We start from the raw sequence: 17,945 nt of genomic DNA, 5'->3' as shown, positions 1-17,945 counted from the left end.
AGTGAACATGTCTAATAGTCAAGTTTTTACTGATAATGATCAGCAAAATTAATTAAATGTTTCTTTTTTAGCCTCAAAATTATTCATACCCCTGGCAGATTTAGATTCAAATGGCCGCCCTGAACGGATTCCCTATCAGTCAGGCTGCATCACTCTAAAACCTTAATATTAGTTTGTATAATATAGAAATCTCCCTGGAGTACGAATACTTTTCGACTTAAATGTATATAAATCCATAAAGAAAGTTTTTTTTTTTTTTATAAGTGAAGACGAAACACCCAAGTTTTAGTGTTTACCGTCAAACATTTACTCAAAGAAACATGAAGAAAACATTACACCTACTGTGGCGAAGTCAGGGATTTGTAAGGCCAATGTATCTCAGGTTTTCCTGGGACATATTTCAACTTTTTTCCTCCTTAAACTAAATAAAGATCACAAACGTCTATGCATGCATGATAAGAGCAGTGCAACCAAGCGAGTAACATAAAAAACATTTTTTGTTGGAGGAGAAGGGGTTTATTTGTTTTTTAAGTACACAGCACTTTTACGGCACTTTGAAGTTCTTCAGTCACATTCACCGTCTTTCACCATTCACCGAGTTGTAATAACTCCATAGGTCTGTAATTTACTCTCTATGAAAAAGAATTGCCCCTTTTGGACAGCACTGATCGCTCCACATGGGAGCACTTCCACTTAGATACACAGTCAGTAGAAGTGCACCTTATAAGTTGTCTGCTTTAGATGATGCACTTGAATTGTTGTTTTTTTGGATTACGACGACTGTTTAACAGACACGTCTTTTATTGATTTTAGAAACTAGAATTAAGTGTGAATTATCTCTACCAAAGCGACAAACCAAGACACAAATGCAAACGCGCAACCCTACAAGAAACGAATTAAACGTTCCTTAGCTAGTTGCAGAGAAACCACATGATTTTTGAAGCCATAAACAAGATTCGTCAGTGTCAGCATTCGCATCCTCAGCTAGTTGTCAACATGCGCCTGCTCCAAAATCAACAACTTCAAGCTGGACTGAAATTTGCGACAATCTGTGTGGGCAAGCCAAAAGTCTTATCAGTGGAGAAGATAAAGACTGAAATATTTGGCCATGACGACAAAACACATTTCCAGGAGACAAGGTTGCAGTGAGGGCAGCGTAGTCATGATCAAGCGTGGTAATGACAGAATTGTGCTGAAGGATCCTTATTCTTCCAGTTATACTCGTGCATTACATAAAGTGAACTGAATAATGGGGACTGAGGACTAACCCAAGTTCTTCAACCTTCGTTTGTATGTGTTAGATTCTCATGTTTGAAAGTTAGATAATCAAACGTTCTCAACCAGACATTAAAGACATTTTTTAAAATGGATAAATTTGACTTTTTGAAAAATATCTTACAAGTGTTAAAAGGAAGGAGCAGCTACGTGAAGTCAGACACCAAATTAAAACCACAAACTAGAAGCTAAGACGCGCTCACAGCCTATTTACACACTAAGCACCCAAATTATGCAACAGCCTTACTAGTATGCAAACACTTTGATTCATAAATTATAATGGTCTGTTATAAGCAACCCTCTGAATGCTGTCTGCTGCTGCGGCAGAGTCTCTTCTCATCAATCTCCGTTTTCATGCCAAGTTGTGTCTCACTGAGGGGAAACTCTAGTGGTCAGGCTTTGACTGACCTTCGGGTCCATTTTTCCCACTCCCAGGGAGTGCAGCCACAATGAGGGTTTTCCTTCCAGAGGCTCCTCTGCCGTCGCTCGCTAAAGAGCCACGGGAAATGGAATCTTCTGAAACGATCAAAACAAGTCGAGAGTTGAAAATGGTTTGAGTTTCCGACTAAGACAATGTGCCAGATTCCAGTGCCTTGAGGGACAAAACAATGAATCCTCTGTCTTACTAAAATGCCTGCACAGGAACACACCCACTGGTTCACCCCCACACGCCCACGCCCACACACACACACAGCTTTTATTAATAGCTGGGAGATCCTGGGAAAGAGCGAAGTATGCCACCAAGTTTCCAGCAGAATGTGTTTCATACCTTTCTGTCAGGGCTTTGCGCGGTGCAAGCCTCTGCATATCCTGCCTTATTAGTCTAAGCGTGTTTCTGGGTGTTCGTGTATGCACTCTGCCGGGCCTAGAGGCAGGCTTAGAGGTAACGCTAATCTACGTTTGTTGAGACAACGTTCAGGTAGATAGTGCAGAAGTGTAGTTTCTGCACATGTGGGGGTGAGCTTGCGTGCGTGTGCGTGTGTGTGTGTGTGTGTTTTGTTTGTGTGGCCCGGGTCAGGCAACCCATTAGGAAAACATCCACCGATCTAATTACCTCCCTGCAGCAGGCAGTTTGACAGCTCTGCAATCTGCAGTTACTTGCAGGACTCTTTATGGTAGGTCTGTTTGTGAATGGGAGTTCTGTAGGCTGACAAAGCAGGTTGCAGCCCATAACCACGACTCTTTGTATCTACGGATCTGTGCGCACTCTGAGAAGTAAAGAGATAAGTTTGTCTCCCTGTTGCGTTCAGCGATGTAGAGATAGACGTAATTTACGTTTGACTGAGTGCTTCGACATCTGGGGTGGGGGGTTCACGAGGCTCCTCCACCTCCCGGCACGGTCAACCATGTGGAGTCAGACAATGCAGAGGCTGTAATTCAAAAGGCGGTGCCATACAGAACACACATAAAAACAACCTCGAGTCGAACCACGTGTAGGGGAAGAAAGATGACAAGGATGCTTGTTTTCAGGAAGCGTTGCGTCGGGACACTGCCTTTGTGAAGCCGAGCCAAAAATAGCACGAACCTGATGAGTGCTTGAGTATCGGTGTCAAAAAAGCAGCCGACACCTGGAGTCACTGCCAGCGTACAAGATGAGCCAACAAAGATCATTTCTGGATGCAAAAATCAGAAATGTCATGTTGCAGTGAACATTCTTAAAGCTGCTAAATTTTCCTTTGAGTCATAGGAAGACAGTTACTGTCAATATACAGAAGTACAACAAAGTCTTTGATTCATTTTCAAAAGCTTGTACTTGACAAACCTGTGAAATTTCTTTGTATAAAATAAATTCAGGTAACAAACGTGCTTAGCAAAATGCAGAAGCTGTAAGGTAAGGAAAATTTGGTTTTGTAGATTAATTCTTTGTGTTTCCAATGTGACTTGGCAATTAATCTTATACCATTGAAAAATGTTTTTATTTCTCTTTAAATGGTGCCACATTTGCAAGGATAATTGATGCATTTGGAAGCTAGAATGTAGATTGCACCCATGAAGCAATTTTCATATCAAGATATGATTCTGCTACCTGTGGTAAAACCATATCTCCACTCTGAGGAACCAAGCTGTATCCTGTCAGATCTCAATGTTTATGCTCAAAGAGTACGGCGTATCAAAGTGTAACTCCAGAATTTGGGAGTGGAGAGGATGGAAAGCCGCCCTGCCTTCAATCCTGACCTCAGCACCACTGAACACTTGACCAGGCAGGTCAGGTCAGTCCTTCCACTTCGGGTCATGCAGCCTCAATCACTTCGATATAAAGAAACGATACAGCGACGGTCACCTGAGCAACACACCTCAAACTGAGGTACAGCCTACTTTTGGTTCGCTCTCTGACCCACTTTCACCTGCCGGTACCAAGAGGGGCTTCCTGACTGCTGCAGATTGGATCTGATAAAGTTACTGCTGTAGAACCTGAGCTGCTAATGAAACTTTCGCCCCAAAGCTCAAACCTAAAAATTTAGCCATTAGGTGAACCCGCCCCTCCATGTCCCTGGACTTGGATGTACTGTTTGTGCCGGAGTGACCAACAGACCCACAGCGGTCGAATAGTGGCAGATGCTGGTAGATAAACGTGCTGCACTGTGTGAGACCAAGCCGATTACAAGAGGAGGTTCAAGGGTGTTGTGGTGGGTCACCTTAATCCCGCACACTACTGAATTCCCTGCTTGTTAAATTAACAAATTGATAAATTGTCAAATATGTCTTTAATCTCCCAGTGCAACAACAAGACCAAACGCAGCAGAATGAGCTTTTCAGCAGTGGCAAAGAAGATTTGGTGAGTTTATCAAATAAACTTACTCAACAAATGCGTTTTCCTTACAAATGTGACACAACTTAAAGGCAAATAAACAGATTGTTAGGAGATTAAATGACAAGATGCATTTTTATAGCAAATAAATAACACAGTCACAAAGTTTCTTACTGTTGTACGAAGTTTATCTTTGATCAGTCATGATATGGAAAAATGATAAAACATATTCAAATTATCTTGGAAAAATACAAACAACATAACTTATTATTGTTTTTAATACCTGTCATTTATTATTTAATATGTATCACTTTATATATTTTTTGTGAAATAAAACACCCTTTTCTTTTTGAAATAGCATGGATCCTCCTTGGCAGATGTGCATGAAGGCTAAAGAACCTCTTCAAATTGGCTGTGCATGTCAATTACTGACACACTCCCACAATGATGTAATTCTACAACTCACACATAATTGAGACATTTTAAAAAAGACCCTATGGACTAAAAGTACGCCAAACTCGCCCCAGTTTCTCATGTGCGGCCAAAGAACTGCATTACTTGTTATTGTGCTGAATGAAGTGTCTGGTAATTCTTAAAACATCTGCTTTGACCACAGGATAAGTGTTTGGGTCCCTAAATCATATTGTTCACCCTATTATGGGTCCTGCTAACCTCAAAACTGTTTTTAGAGGAGAGTACGGTCAGAGACTTCTCAGCACAGGACTGGGATGCAACAGCTTCCTGCACCAGTAAGGCTGTTTGTGCCATCAAACAGCCTTATGTCATGAAACGGTGCGGTGTTGAGGTGAGGCAGACGCTTGAGACCCAGGTAGAAATGAAAATGATGAGTTTAATGACGGGAACACAGTCCAAACAACGAGCAGCAGGCAGATGGACACGACGACTAGACATTGACAACGACAAGGACCCGACGAGGAACAAGGAACACAGGTGGAGTTAAATACATGGGCGGGTAATCACAGAAACGAGACACACCTGGGAACAATCAAGGGGAGGACAGGACAACGAAGAGACTCAAGGACACAGAAAACTCTAAATAAACACAGAAAAACACAGATCCTGACAGTACCCCCCCCTCAAGGGCGGCTACCAGACGCCCACAAAAAAAAAACACAACAAGGGTGGGCGGAGGGGCGCTGGACGGGGGGCCAGAGTCCAGAAAAACAAAAAACAACCCACCATCGTGGGCGGAAACACAAGAAGGGCCAAGAGTCCATAAACAAACAAAAAACTACCCACAGGGTGGGCGGAGGCAAAGGAGGCGGGAACCACAAAGGCGGTCCGGCGGCCGTCCGCGGCGCTGGAGGCGGGAACCACGGAGGCGGTCCGACGGCCGTCCGCGGCGCTGGAGGCGGGAACCACGGAGGCAGTCCGGCGGCCGTCCGCGGCGCTGGAGGCGGGAACCACGGAGGCGGTCCGGCGGCCGTCCGCGGCGCTGGAGGCGGGAACCACGGAGGCGGTCCGGCGGCCGTCCGCGGCGCTGGAGGTGGCCATGATGAGTCCCGGGGGCCGCCCACAGACGGCGACGACGAGACCCCCGAGGCAGGGTCTCTGGTGAAGCACAGAGAGTCGGGGTCTCGGGTGGAACACTGGGGGTCTGAGTCTCGGGTGGAACGGACGGGGACTGAGTCTCGGTCGGAACGGACGGGGACTGAGTCTCGGTCGGAACGCTGGGAGTCTCGGTCTCGGGTGGATCGCTGGGAGTCTCGGTCTCGGGTGGATCGCTGGGAGTCTCGGTCTCGGGTGGATCGCTGGGAGTCTCGGTCTCGGGTGGAACGCAGGGGGTCTCGGTCTCGGGTGGAACGCAGGGGGTCTCGGTCTTGGGAGGAACGCAGGGGGTCTGGGTCTCGGGAGGAACGCAGGGGGTCTGGGTCTCGGGAGGAACGCAGGGAGTCTGGGTCTCGGGAGGAACGCAGGGGGTCTGGGTCTCGGGTGCGCCGGCAGGAACGCCGGCTGGAATGGCCTCCGGTGCGCCGGCTGGAACGGCCTCCGGTGCGCCGGCAGGAACGCCGGCTGGAACGGCCTCCGGTGCGCCGGCAGGAACGCCGGCTGGAACGGCCTCCGGTGCGCCGGCAGGAACGCCGGCTGGAACGGCCTCGGGTGCGCCGGCTGGAACGCCGGCTGATTCGGCCTCGGGTGCGCCGGCTGGAACGCCGGCTGACTTGGCCGGGGGTGCGCCGACCGGAACGCCGGCTGATTCGGCCTGGAGTGCGCCGGCTGAAACGGCCTCGGGGGCGCCGGCTGGAACGCTGGCTGGAGTTGCTGGTCCCGGAACTGGAGCGGGATCTGGGCTGGCGGAGAAACTGTGCGGCTTGGGAGGCAGAGGTTCGCCAGCCATGACGGCTAGGGCCGCCTTACGCTCCCACTCTGCCTCCCTCTGCAACTCCACCAACCCCGGGTGCGGAAAACGAGGAACCCAGTAGTCCAGCAACAGTCCCAAGCGGATGGCGAAACCGAGGCGTCGGCCGGCAGCGTACGGCTTGGCCATAGCCTCCTCATACTCGCTGATCGTTTCCGTCAGCTCCTTTAACTCCTCTGGGTCCATGATGAAAAGTAAAAATAGCGTGCCTCACCGTTCGGTCTGGTCGGGTCCTTCTGTCATGAAACGGTGCGGTGTTGAGGTGAGGCAGACGCTTGAGACCCAGGTAGAAATGAAAATGATGAGTTTAATGACGGGAACACAGTCCAAACAACGAGCAGCAGGCAGATGGACACGACAACTAGACAATGACAACGACAAGGACCCGACGAGGAACAAGGAACACAGGTGGAGTTAAATACATGGGCGGGTAATCACAGAAACGAGACACACCTGGGAACAATCAAGGGGAGGACAGGACAACGAAGAGACTCAAGGACACAGAAAACTCTAAATAAACACAGAAAAACACAGATCCTGACACCTTACTGGTGCAGGTGACACATTCTGACTCCATAGATGACGGTGTTCTCTTAGAAGTCTGAATTGCTTCCTGCAGCATGATCAGATAAGCATATAGGGTGTTAAAGGCTAAATCTTTCTTAAAAGCAAGTGAGGGGAAAATGTTGGTTGAAACCAATATCACACTTTGGTGCATCTGCCTTGCATTTCAATGGTCTTCAAAGAACATTATAGACTTATTGCACATGCTTGCATCCACAAAACTCACACAAGCACCATGTAAATGCTTCAGCAATGGTCCGATAGTTACATTACTTTATTCTATGTTGTCCTGCGCAGATGCTTTGTCTGGACTGTTGAAGACTAACTCACCTCTGAATGCTGAAAGCTTGACGTGGCTGACATTACGTTGGACAAGACTTAAGTTTTCTGAAAATTAGCCAAACTTCCTTCTGCACGTGTCCAGGAAAACACTTTTTAAGAGGCCCAACTGTGAGAGGAAGACATAACATCTTTAGGCAACGCAGAACCAGCCACTTTGTGAATCCCGTTGGCTTAATCATTAGCAGGGATTGCTTATCAGAATTATCCAGACAGACTGGGAAGGTGTAGTTGGGTTGAAACAATTTCCCCAATTAAATGAAAATAAAGTGAACTATTTGCACCCACCCATCCCCCACAACACCCCCAAAAAACTATGCCCCACATTTAAGATCAGTAATTTTCAAAATGATCACAATTTCTTCATGCTACTAATTCAAATAAAGATTCACTAGAACAAGTAATAAAGTCAAGGAACCTGGTTTCTCGAAACACTTGGCTGGGGAAGCTGTGGCTGCCATGATGGAGACAATCAAGAAGGGGAGTCTGTTTTATGAGAAGAGAAACCCGTCCCATCGTGACTTCTGAGAAGTCATCATGAGGTGCTGTCCCTTCAAGGACATATTTTACACTGGACCCAACACGATGCCCAGAAATGTAAGCTTCTGGGCATGTCACCGTCTGTGGAAGTGTTCAAAACACTGGCTTCATTGTTCAAATGCTTGAAGCAAATATGCAAGTCAACTGAGACTTCTTGGCCGAAAACTGTCATGAAAAAGCATCATAGAGTTGTCATGTGCAGGATGCCACTTTTGTTTGGTTTTGCACTTCTTCCCACATTGCCCACACTTCTTTTATTGCCTCTATCCACACAATGGCAGGCACAGAAAAAGTGGCAACTTGGCAGATGTAGCTGACATGTAATAACAACAAGGAGCCTAGACTGGTCAAACAAAGCCAGGGCAAAAGAAGCTTAATAGCTTGAACATTCATTCACCAATGGATTTGTTTGTATTTCCAATATTTTCAATTTATAGTCTTGATTTACTGTTGTACCATAAAATACATATTTTTCTGAGTCTGTGCACTGCCCTGCCTCTGTCATCTCTGTCCAATGGGAGAAACGATTGTTCCCGTGTGGCCTTGTTTCGAAAATTGCAAAAGAGCAACCAAATGACAAAAATAAAGTTAACTTTTTTGATCAAGACCAAACCATCAAAGCCAAGCATGTTCATAGTGTGAATATACCTTTTAGTTGACCTCAAACTTTCTAAACAACGTTTGAATTGTGCTGTTTTTGGTCCTGTTAATTCCAAGTTTGAGGTTTTTGTTACAGATTTTACATACGACCAATCCCAAAAGCACCATCTAACTTATAAAAATCATGTCTGAAGAGGGGAAAAATGTTAAAAGTACCCATCTCTTGTCTTTGCTTTCTGTAAGACAAACACGTTGTACATTTGGAGCAAGCTCTACAGAAGAGAAACAGAAAAAGGAGTCAGTTATAAGGGGAATGCTTTCATCTTTCCCACAGGCGGGCTGAAAGGCGTCTTATCTCTGAGGCTCGGCCAGTCTATCTAGAGTAAACCACAGTGTCTGCACAAAGAGCTAAAATTGATGGTGCAGTCTAGTTTCTCCCTGTTAAACATTAGTCCCAGGAATCCCCTTGGCTTTGTGTGTGTAGGTGTGTGTGTGTGTGTGTGTGTGTGTGTTGGAGTTAAACATGCTTACAGCTATGTGAAGATTTCCAAGAAGATATCACCTGTTCTAGGGAACAAGGAACTAAACATTCCTGCAACTAACTTCTTTGTTTGATGAGGGTTCGAACTTTTCAGAGGGTAACCATGTGTAACCGAGACAAACTGAAAGAGAGACAAATCACTGGAGACAGGTTTATAAAAGGCTGATTTGTTCATTTATTCGCTATTTTCAAGCAGATGTTGAAGGAACATCAGATCACCAAAGTCACTCTTTATCATCTTCCAACATTTTCAGGGTCAGGGTTCAGAACACACCCTGCATAATCAAATGAATCATACAGATACGTTGTAAACGTTCTTAAACCAAGTTTGGCCATTTTCCCCAGATTGTCCCAAAACATTTTCTTCTAGCCTTGACAGTTAAAAGTGTGTGTGTGTGTGTGTGCGTGCGCGTGCGTGTGTCTGTGTGAAACAAACGTCCTGTTTCAGCTGCAGACTGAACCACACCGAGTCTGTTTTATTTTCCTCGTCTCTTGGCAACATGGCTGTTTCAGTTTACTTCTGTCTCCACCCTCTGGCCCAAAAATCCTTCAGGCTGCAAGTCCACGTGCGTCTCTGCGAGTGTGTGTGTGTTTATGTCACACATCTGCTTCGTATTTTGGAAAATCTCAGCGACTGATTGCTCTCCAAGCCTCCGGCTCTGTTATGGAGAGAAATCGGGCGGCCGGCGCACGGTGGCGGCTATGGTGGTGGGGGCGTGACAGGCGAAGATGGGGAAGGAAAAAGCCGAGAGGCGTAGAAGAGAAATGACATTAAGTTGAAGCGATGCGACAATAAAGTTGGAACAACATCAGCACATGTTTAAAAAAGACGTCTTTGATTATTGCAGCGCAATAAAAGTTTTCCAGAGTTTCGTAAAAGCTGCAGAGGTTCATAGCGTTGCCTCCTGCAGGACTGGATGAACGGCTAGGCGGGTCTGGCTCAATACTCTGGACCGGACCCATGTTTGCTGCACTAGGTGAGGCTCAGAAAGGATGGGCAGGGCCAGGATGGGCTGGAGATGTCTTTCTACTGCCAAAAGTATAGAGCATAAGACGGGGAAAGCACCGCCGAGTAGAATGGGGGTCAATGGGTTTGCTTGGCTGCGCTAACAGGTGCTGTGTCGACAGGACTCACCTTTCAATACCCTGCTACTCCACTCGTTCTGCCTTGTTCCCCACTCCCTCCTGTGGACATTTCCTTATCCTGATACACATCTCTCACTTTATTATGAGGCCTTGTTTTGTGAGAACTTGCTGCATGACAAAGAGAGAGGATGGAGGAAGAGAATGGGGACAGAGGTGAGAGAACGATTGAGCTTACATGAGAAATGGCCATAGTCAGTTCCCCATTGCAGTGAAACATTTGGCAAGAGTTCTGAACAATCAGACCTTTAGGGCGTGGTATGTGTTTCTCTATTACAAAAAACTTGGCCTGAAGCCAGTACATCAACTATTGGGTGCTCAAACTTTCAAGATCCAAGCCACAGCCAAGAGAGCATTGTGTGCTCGTAAAAATGTTATACAACAGCTGCGGTGTGTTTCCATGCATGTCCTTTGTGCAAATTCATGCATAGGCTTTTAAGCTAAACTAAAGTCTTTTCAATCAAATTTAACAAGAGAGGCGAGCGCCAGGAGAGCACTTTAAACCAGCTGAAGAGGAGTGATGGAACAGACCCGTAATTACCAGAGAACTCTCTCAGTCCGCAGGCATCAGCCTGAAGCGCAGATAAGTGTGTGTTAGTGGGCGTCTCATTCATCTGTCAAACTCTGAGTCAAATTTAAAAACTGCTTTACACATTTTGGGTCACGTGCCGCCCAGCTCTGTTACGCCCTCACACGTACGCTGAAACAAACCTCGGTGACTCAAAGTCTGTTCCGCATGAGGAAAGCAAAATCTTATTCTCCATTCATGCAAATTTTATGCTGACAAATAATATGACCAGCGCAAAAGAATCTGTGAGGTTGTCTAAAAAAAACCCAAACTGTCCACTATTTCATTTCATTTTATGTATCTTAAAATACCAACTGATTAAGTTCCCGAGAAAACCCCACTGGGGGAATGACACAAAGTCAAATTATTTTGCATTAAGTGAACAATTCTGGAACTAAATGAACCAGTACAACAATAAAATCCTGCGTTTTAATGAGACCATACAAAACTATAAAAATCTAATTTCAAGACTTAAATGGAAGAAGAAAAAACACACTTGGTACCTGGCACAAAACACAAGGTGGGTTTCATTTGTTAATTTCAAACAGATGATTTGGGATATACAGCAGCTGCTGTTGGAGGGATCCATCCCAGGGCGTCTGATGATGGATTCCCTGGGCCCTTAATGTCTCCGACAGAAGTTTGTTTAGGCTTTGGTTCCCCAGAGTGTCGGCGCCTCAGACGTTTGTCATTGTCATTTCATTATTAGATTGTTGTTCAAAATATGTTGAGTAGTTTTCATAGAAGGAGCATGCATCTTTCCCTGCAGAGCAATTAGCAAATCAAGATCACTTCCAGAAACGACCTCATTTAAAAATACACAGATGTTTCACTTTGGTGTTTCTGAATAATTTTACTTTGGCTGAAATTTTACAATCATAGAAACGAACATTTCAATAGTCAAAGTGGTTTAGATGAACATAAGTACGGCTTTGAAAGTAAGTGCAACAAAAAACACATAATTTTTGATTATTTTCTATTCAACCTACATGGTCACCGAACCACTTTCCAAAACAAAGCCCCCTGCAATTTCTTCTGAACTCATCAGGATTTGGTCCTCCTGATGAAACCTAACGTCGTTTTTACTGTTGCACAACTATATTTGACAGGGCTTGTTCTATGCATGCAGACAACAAAAACAATGGCGGATATCATTGTGCTGTGTGTGCCACATAACCTGCTCAGTTTAACACAATGTCTGATGTGGAATACATGACCAACAGAAGGCAACATAGTTACTTCAGTGTGCTTTTAAATAGTATGCTATTTCTTCATAACTGCACCGTATTTTATTATGTTGTAAATTTGTCCATACTCTGCAGTTTCTTTTTTGTGTTTTTTACCTTTGTGCAAACATGCATTTTTCCACTTGAGTTGATTTCGTCCCTGTGAGATGATAAAGGATATTTATCTTCTGTTCTTTGAAAAAAATTAACCACGTTCCCAAGAACTTTACGGTACAGTTGTTGCTGCCCAGGCTGGTACCGGCGTCCTGAGGTTGTAGTCTTGGCAGGGGGCCAGCACATCCAGTTCTGCTTCAATTTCACTGATGACCTTGTGCTCCGTCAGGCATAATGGGGAGTGCACTGCATTCTTAATTCATCCCAGAAAAGCTCCCCAGCACCCCGCCATTCTGATCCAGGCTGATTTTTAGTGCTGTGGTTCTGCCTCGGTCCCGTGTGAGGTCTCCTAGTCCCCTCGTGTCTCCTAGTGTGTCTGTGGCAGCTTTGTCGTGACTGTGGTGTCACGTTGTTGGTATTTATTTTGTATGTGAATGTCTGGGGGTCAGAACATGAGGTGCTTGAAAGATCAACAGGCAATGCACTGCTGAACCTCAAAGCAACAATTTCCCGGAAAATTCTTTAAGAGATTCTTAAAACTTCAAACAGTATATCGCGTAACAAAATGGTTGACCTGAAGATTTAAAAGTATTAAGGGAGAGCCTGTCTGCATTACCCAAATTAAAAACATCTAAACACTTTAAACCGTGTGAATGCCAGCAGCTCCAAGCATTTAGCTCTATAACGTAACTTATTTTGATGGAAGAAATGATCTGAAGATATTGCTGAAATGGCATCTACTAATGTGGCTCTTTTGAAGTTTCACACGAATCAACACACACACACCCTGACACACACCCCCGCCTACTCACACAGACACATGGATTCACTTAAATTCCAGGTGTGTGTTCAGAAGGTCGAGTTCAAGATGAAAATCTGGTCCATGTCCCTTTTTGACCTACACACACACACACACACGCACCCCCACACACACACATAGTATACTTTTTTATCTCCACAGAGACTCTGCATTGACTTCCATTCATTTCTATAACTTTACCCTAAACCTAAACCTTTACATGCCTACCCCTAACCCTAACCTAAACCCAATCCATAACCCACAAACAGCTTCTCTTCTTATGGGGCCCCAGCTTTTGGCCCCACAAAAAATGGTCCTCACAATGTATCAAATACAAGGCCACACGCATGCCCACAGACATACACAAAGGCACCGGTCGGCCAAAGGCCTATGGGCAGTAATATCAGAGACATTTGGTGTTTATGCAGCACTTAGCAGCCCAGTATTCCCTTACCACAATAACATCCAATCACCTGCCAGCTCCTGACCCCTGACCCCAGCTACAGAGCGGGGAATAAAGAGGGATAGAGTGCATACCAATGTGGAATAGGGTGGTCCACAAGTCACAGAGTTGAAAGGCTCTGGCTTGCCTCCAAGGCAGGGAGACCTCAACAAAGCCTGTAACCTCTCAGCAAACATGAGTGATTAGAAAGCGAGGCAGAGTGGGGCTGTTAGCTGTTCATCGATACACTACATTAGGCGGGTACACGGATGACTATCTTTTCATTACATACGCAGATAGATGAACCTCCCTGAGGGATTTCTCCTCCTTTCACTCCACCGTCTCACCGCCTCACCTCCCTCCTCTTGATCTAAAACACACACATCCATCTTCTACCTGCTTTTTTTCCCTTTCCTCTGGCTTTTTTCCTCCGTCCTCCTACTTTCTATCGGGCTGGTTTTATCAGTTGAACCAGATTCTAAATAAGTCGTAACCGTTACTGGTAAACGAAGATTCCGACAATATATAGACGGAGTTTCCTGGTTGTGTATGCAGCTGCATTTTCCAGAAGTCCTGACTTATTTCTAAAATGTGACCAAACCTGTTTGTGCGCTCTTATCTACAATCTCCATTGCTTTATCTCTTCATAAGACATTTGCTTTTCTTCTCAAGCTCTCTTTACTCTGTCCAAAATTCCCTGAATTAATCTTCAAATCTTTTTATTTATTTTCCTCCCTCACTTTAAAACAATTACAGAGATAAATGGCTTATGGGATGGAATTTGCAATGTAAGTCACTACCATGAATTAATCAGTTACAGATAAGGGCACATAGACAAACTGCTGCACAAGTGGAAAAAGAGGTGCATCGTTAGCAACTAGAGTAGTGGGTAATAGCGATGGCTTTTGTTGGGGAAATGGATGCGTGTGTGAGACCATCGGGAAGGCTCTGATTGAGTTCTCAGCAATAATCATGACTCAGTACTATATGGCCGGCATACAGTGCCCTCTCTGAACCACTAAGTGGAGTAAATAAGTGTGTTTCAGCGTGAGTGTGTGCGTGTTTGTGGGAGCTCGTCGATATTATTTTCTTTTTCTTGCTGGTGTTGATTCCTGATAATCGCAAAGCAACATTCCTTCCAGCAGCCTTTCAGGTTTGATCTCCTGCCTTTTAGAGGAAGCTGTAGAAAAGCTGCCAAGCACCACTGTGAATGTGCGAGGAGGAAGCTGATCACTTACTGTTTCCAGTCACTCAGCACAAAATGGCTTAATCAGAACAAAACTATAAATTTTGGGGGGAAATGAGCCAAGCTCTGCTTTTGGCACCGGGAGCAGAACATTCACATCGTCCTTGACTTGAGAAAAGTTTCTACCGTATTGTTTTTAGTAGAATGGGCTGCTGTCCCTGCAGGGTTGAGCAACTATTCAGACCCATTGAACCTTTCCATATTTTATCAAGTCACAACTACACCCACTGAAAATCTTTGCTTGTTCTTCTTTGCAAACTAGCTTAATCTCGGTCAGACTGGATGGATAGCATCTTTGCATCAAGGAGTACAGACTCGGAAGTGTTTGTTGTTGCTCTCTTATCGTTTCCTGCACTTTTATCTACACAAAACAGTCTCAACTTAAACAAAATACAGCTCTGTGCATTATGATTAAGACAAGAGGTGAAAAAAGGGAATAACATCTTTATCAATGTGTGCTTCTGTTTGTGAGTCGGGTGTCCATCTGAATACTCCGGTCGCCGACCAAACAAAAAATGAGTGAAGGATTAAGTACAAGAACATTATATCCACCTGCTCATTTGTCATCACCTCAATAATGGACGCCAGAGAGATATCCAGACGCAGGCAGACAGCTGCTCCAAGGCAGTGGGTTCAGTGCTGACAAAAGCTAGAAGAACAAAATTTGAGGTGTGAAAAGTAAAGATGAGATTCATTGGCCAGATTTAAAAATGGAGGAAGGCAGGTAGAGGAGGTTCATGTTGTGCAAGTCTCGTCTTTGTCAAAAATTGCTTGTGGAAATAATTATCTGATCTTTTTTAGGCTGGGAGTCATTCATATATATATATATACAGTATATATATATATACAGTATATATATATATATATATATATATATATTTACTTTATTTCTTATATAAAGTACATTAAATACAGAACATATCTCATCTGGAGGTTATTAATGAAGTATGACTCTTTGCTCAGTAATGTTCATCACCAGCCTGTGCCCACAGTCTCCATGGCAACCATATATACAGTACAGACCAAAGGTTTGGACACACAGTTGTGTCCAAACTTTTGGTCTGTACTGTATATATATACAGATATATATATATATATACAGCATATACAATATATATATATATATACAGTATATATATATATATTGGGCTGTGAAACATGCCCAACATGAACTGCTTGGGCATGTTTCACAGAACAGAACATGAATCACATTCAGAGCATCGCTTCAAAGACAAAAATAATACTACATTTAGAAATAGTGGTACGTACTTCCTTATTCTCTGCTACGCATAAGATGATGCATCCATTACAGTCAATCTGTTACGGAGGCCTTCCAAACTGCAAACCGTTAGGATTGGGGGAATATTATTCTGTCTTGTCCATCGGAACCACCGCAGGCCCCGCAGATAACCACTGTTATCGTTCCATAAAACAACAAGTAATTTATTTCTTATATAAAGTACATTAAATGCAGAACATATCTCATCTGGAGGTTATTAATGAAGTGTGACTCTTTGCTCAGTAATGTTTATCACCAGCCTGTGCCCACAGTCTCCATGGCAACCATTCAGTTCATGCCTTTGCTTTGATATCCAAATATAGACAAAGAACAATGTTTGTAAAATGAATATAGATTGCTGGCAGCACATTCAAAGTTTTCAAAACCCGTCCATACAACGTATTTGGATGTTGTCAGAGGAGTAAGTCAAGCCAAGCAACTTCTTCCGACCCAAAACTGTGACTAGCACTCAGATGACAGGCATCACACCTGCTCTGTCTCCTTGTTTGAATATTTTCATAACCCTAAGAGACTCCCAGAGCTTTACAGTCTACCTTGCTCCTCTGAATCACGTCAAGGAGGTCAGTAATCTCATTTTTTTCACAACCAAACGAATTGTAGCCTCTCTTTGGTTATCTCTGTAATAGATACAACAGTGGGATATGTAGCTCTCCAAACCAAAATGGGTTTTAAATGGTTTATTGTGGTTCTCACTATGCTGGCAAAGTTCAATTTCTAGGAGCTCATCAGGAATGAAAAGGGTAGAAAGTATTTCACGTTGAGAAATACTACTAAGCAACACTTTCAGTCAGGTTGCAAACATGGAGTCCATCATTCATTAAATCAAAGACAGCTTTATTAATTAGAGATATGAAAGATAACTTTCAATCTCTGAAGTGCCTGTCTAGAGAAAAAAGAAACTCCTCGACAGTGAACCCTGCCTGTTCCCAGACGGACAAACCAGCCGCCATCTCCAAGGATGCCGTCCATCAGTGAGCTACCAGAAGTCCAACATCAAAAAATCACTTTCTGCACACACAGAATATAAAAACCTCCAAAAGCATCTCAAGCGGTGCCAAAGAAACATTCCGAACCTGGACGTCACTCACGCATCTGGTGTCTCCATCACTCACAGTCACAGCTTCTGGGAACAGAGGGAGGAAACGGGGAATCCCTCATAATTGGCAGAGTGGCGTGATGCCGTCAAACTGAGACTCGTACTCTCGTGCTAAAGTCTGGGATTGTGGTTTATTTAGCAAAACAAGGCTCAGCTCTGTCATTCACTGTGATGGAGTTTTGTTACAGACCTAGTGGCATTGCGTTCAAGCCCCTCAGCTTCATCCCAGTAACTCTGGCATGGGTTGGTAGGATATGTCTGTGCCATATGTGTCTTAAAACTTGAAAGCTTGATGGCGTCACAAAATTGATTAATTAAGTCAGAGCATTGATGTGGAGAGGTTTGACACTGTTGGCCGGTCTGACAACAAGAAGTAGGCTAGAAGATCTGTGACAATATGTTGTGGATTATTTTGTTAAATTTAATTTACTTAGAGTTGTGATTGTTATTTTCTCTATTATGGTTTCCTATTTTACTTTAAGTGGTCTAGTTCTGTCTGTTCTCTTTACTTCCTGTTATGTTTCTCGCCTGTTTCTGAATTTCACAGTCTGCTGTTGGTTTTGTGTTTTGAGTCTATCTCATGTTGAGTTCATGTAGAGCTCTGTAGTCTCTGGTCTCTGTGTGTTTACTTTCTGCTCTGCCGTTCCTTTACATTCATGCTTTCTGTCCTCACACGTTTGCATCTCCTCTTGTCTGACTTTTTTTGGGAGGGAATTTGCACGCAGGTTTTGGATTAGTTTTTGTTTCCTGATCTTCACATGTGGACTTGGTTTTTATTATAAAATCATTTAGTATTTATATTAATCTCTGCCTCTTCTTCTACCTCACAAACACACGGCCAACGACACATATCATGCCTCAATCTGAAGGAATTCAAAAACAACTAAGACATAACGTCCCTTCTAAGGCTCAGGGTTGATTTGAGATTAATTTAAGGTCAATTTAAAGACCACAGGATCTCTTAACAACCTTAGTTTTTATTTGCAATGGTGAAAACATAGAGCAATGATAAACCGACTCAGA

Source organism: Xiphophorus couchianus, chromosome 9 (genome assembly GCF_001444195.1).
Source record: "Xiphophorus couchianus chromosome 9, X_couchianus-1.0, whole genome shotgun sequence".
NCBI classification, from domain to species: Eukaryota; Metazoa; Chordata; class Actinopteri; order Cyprinodontiformes; family Poeciliidae; genus Xiphophorus; species Xiphophorus couchianus.
This window is presented reverse-complemented; position numbering follows the sequence as displayed.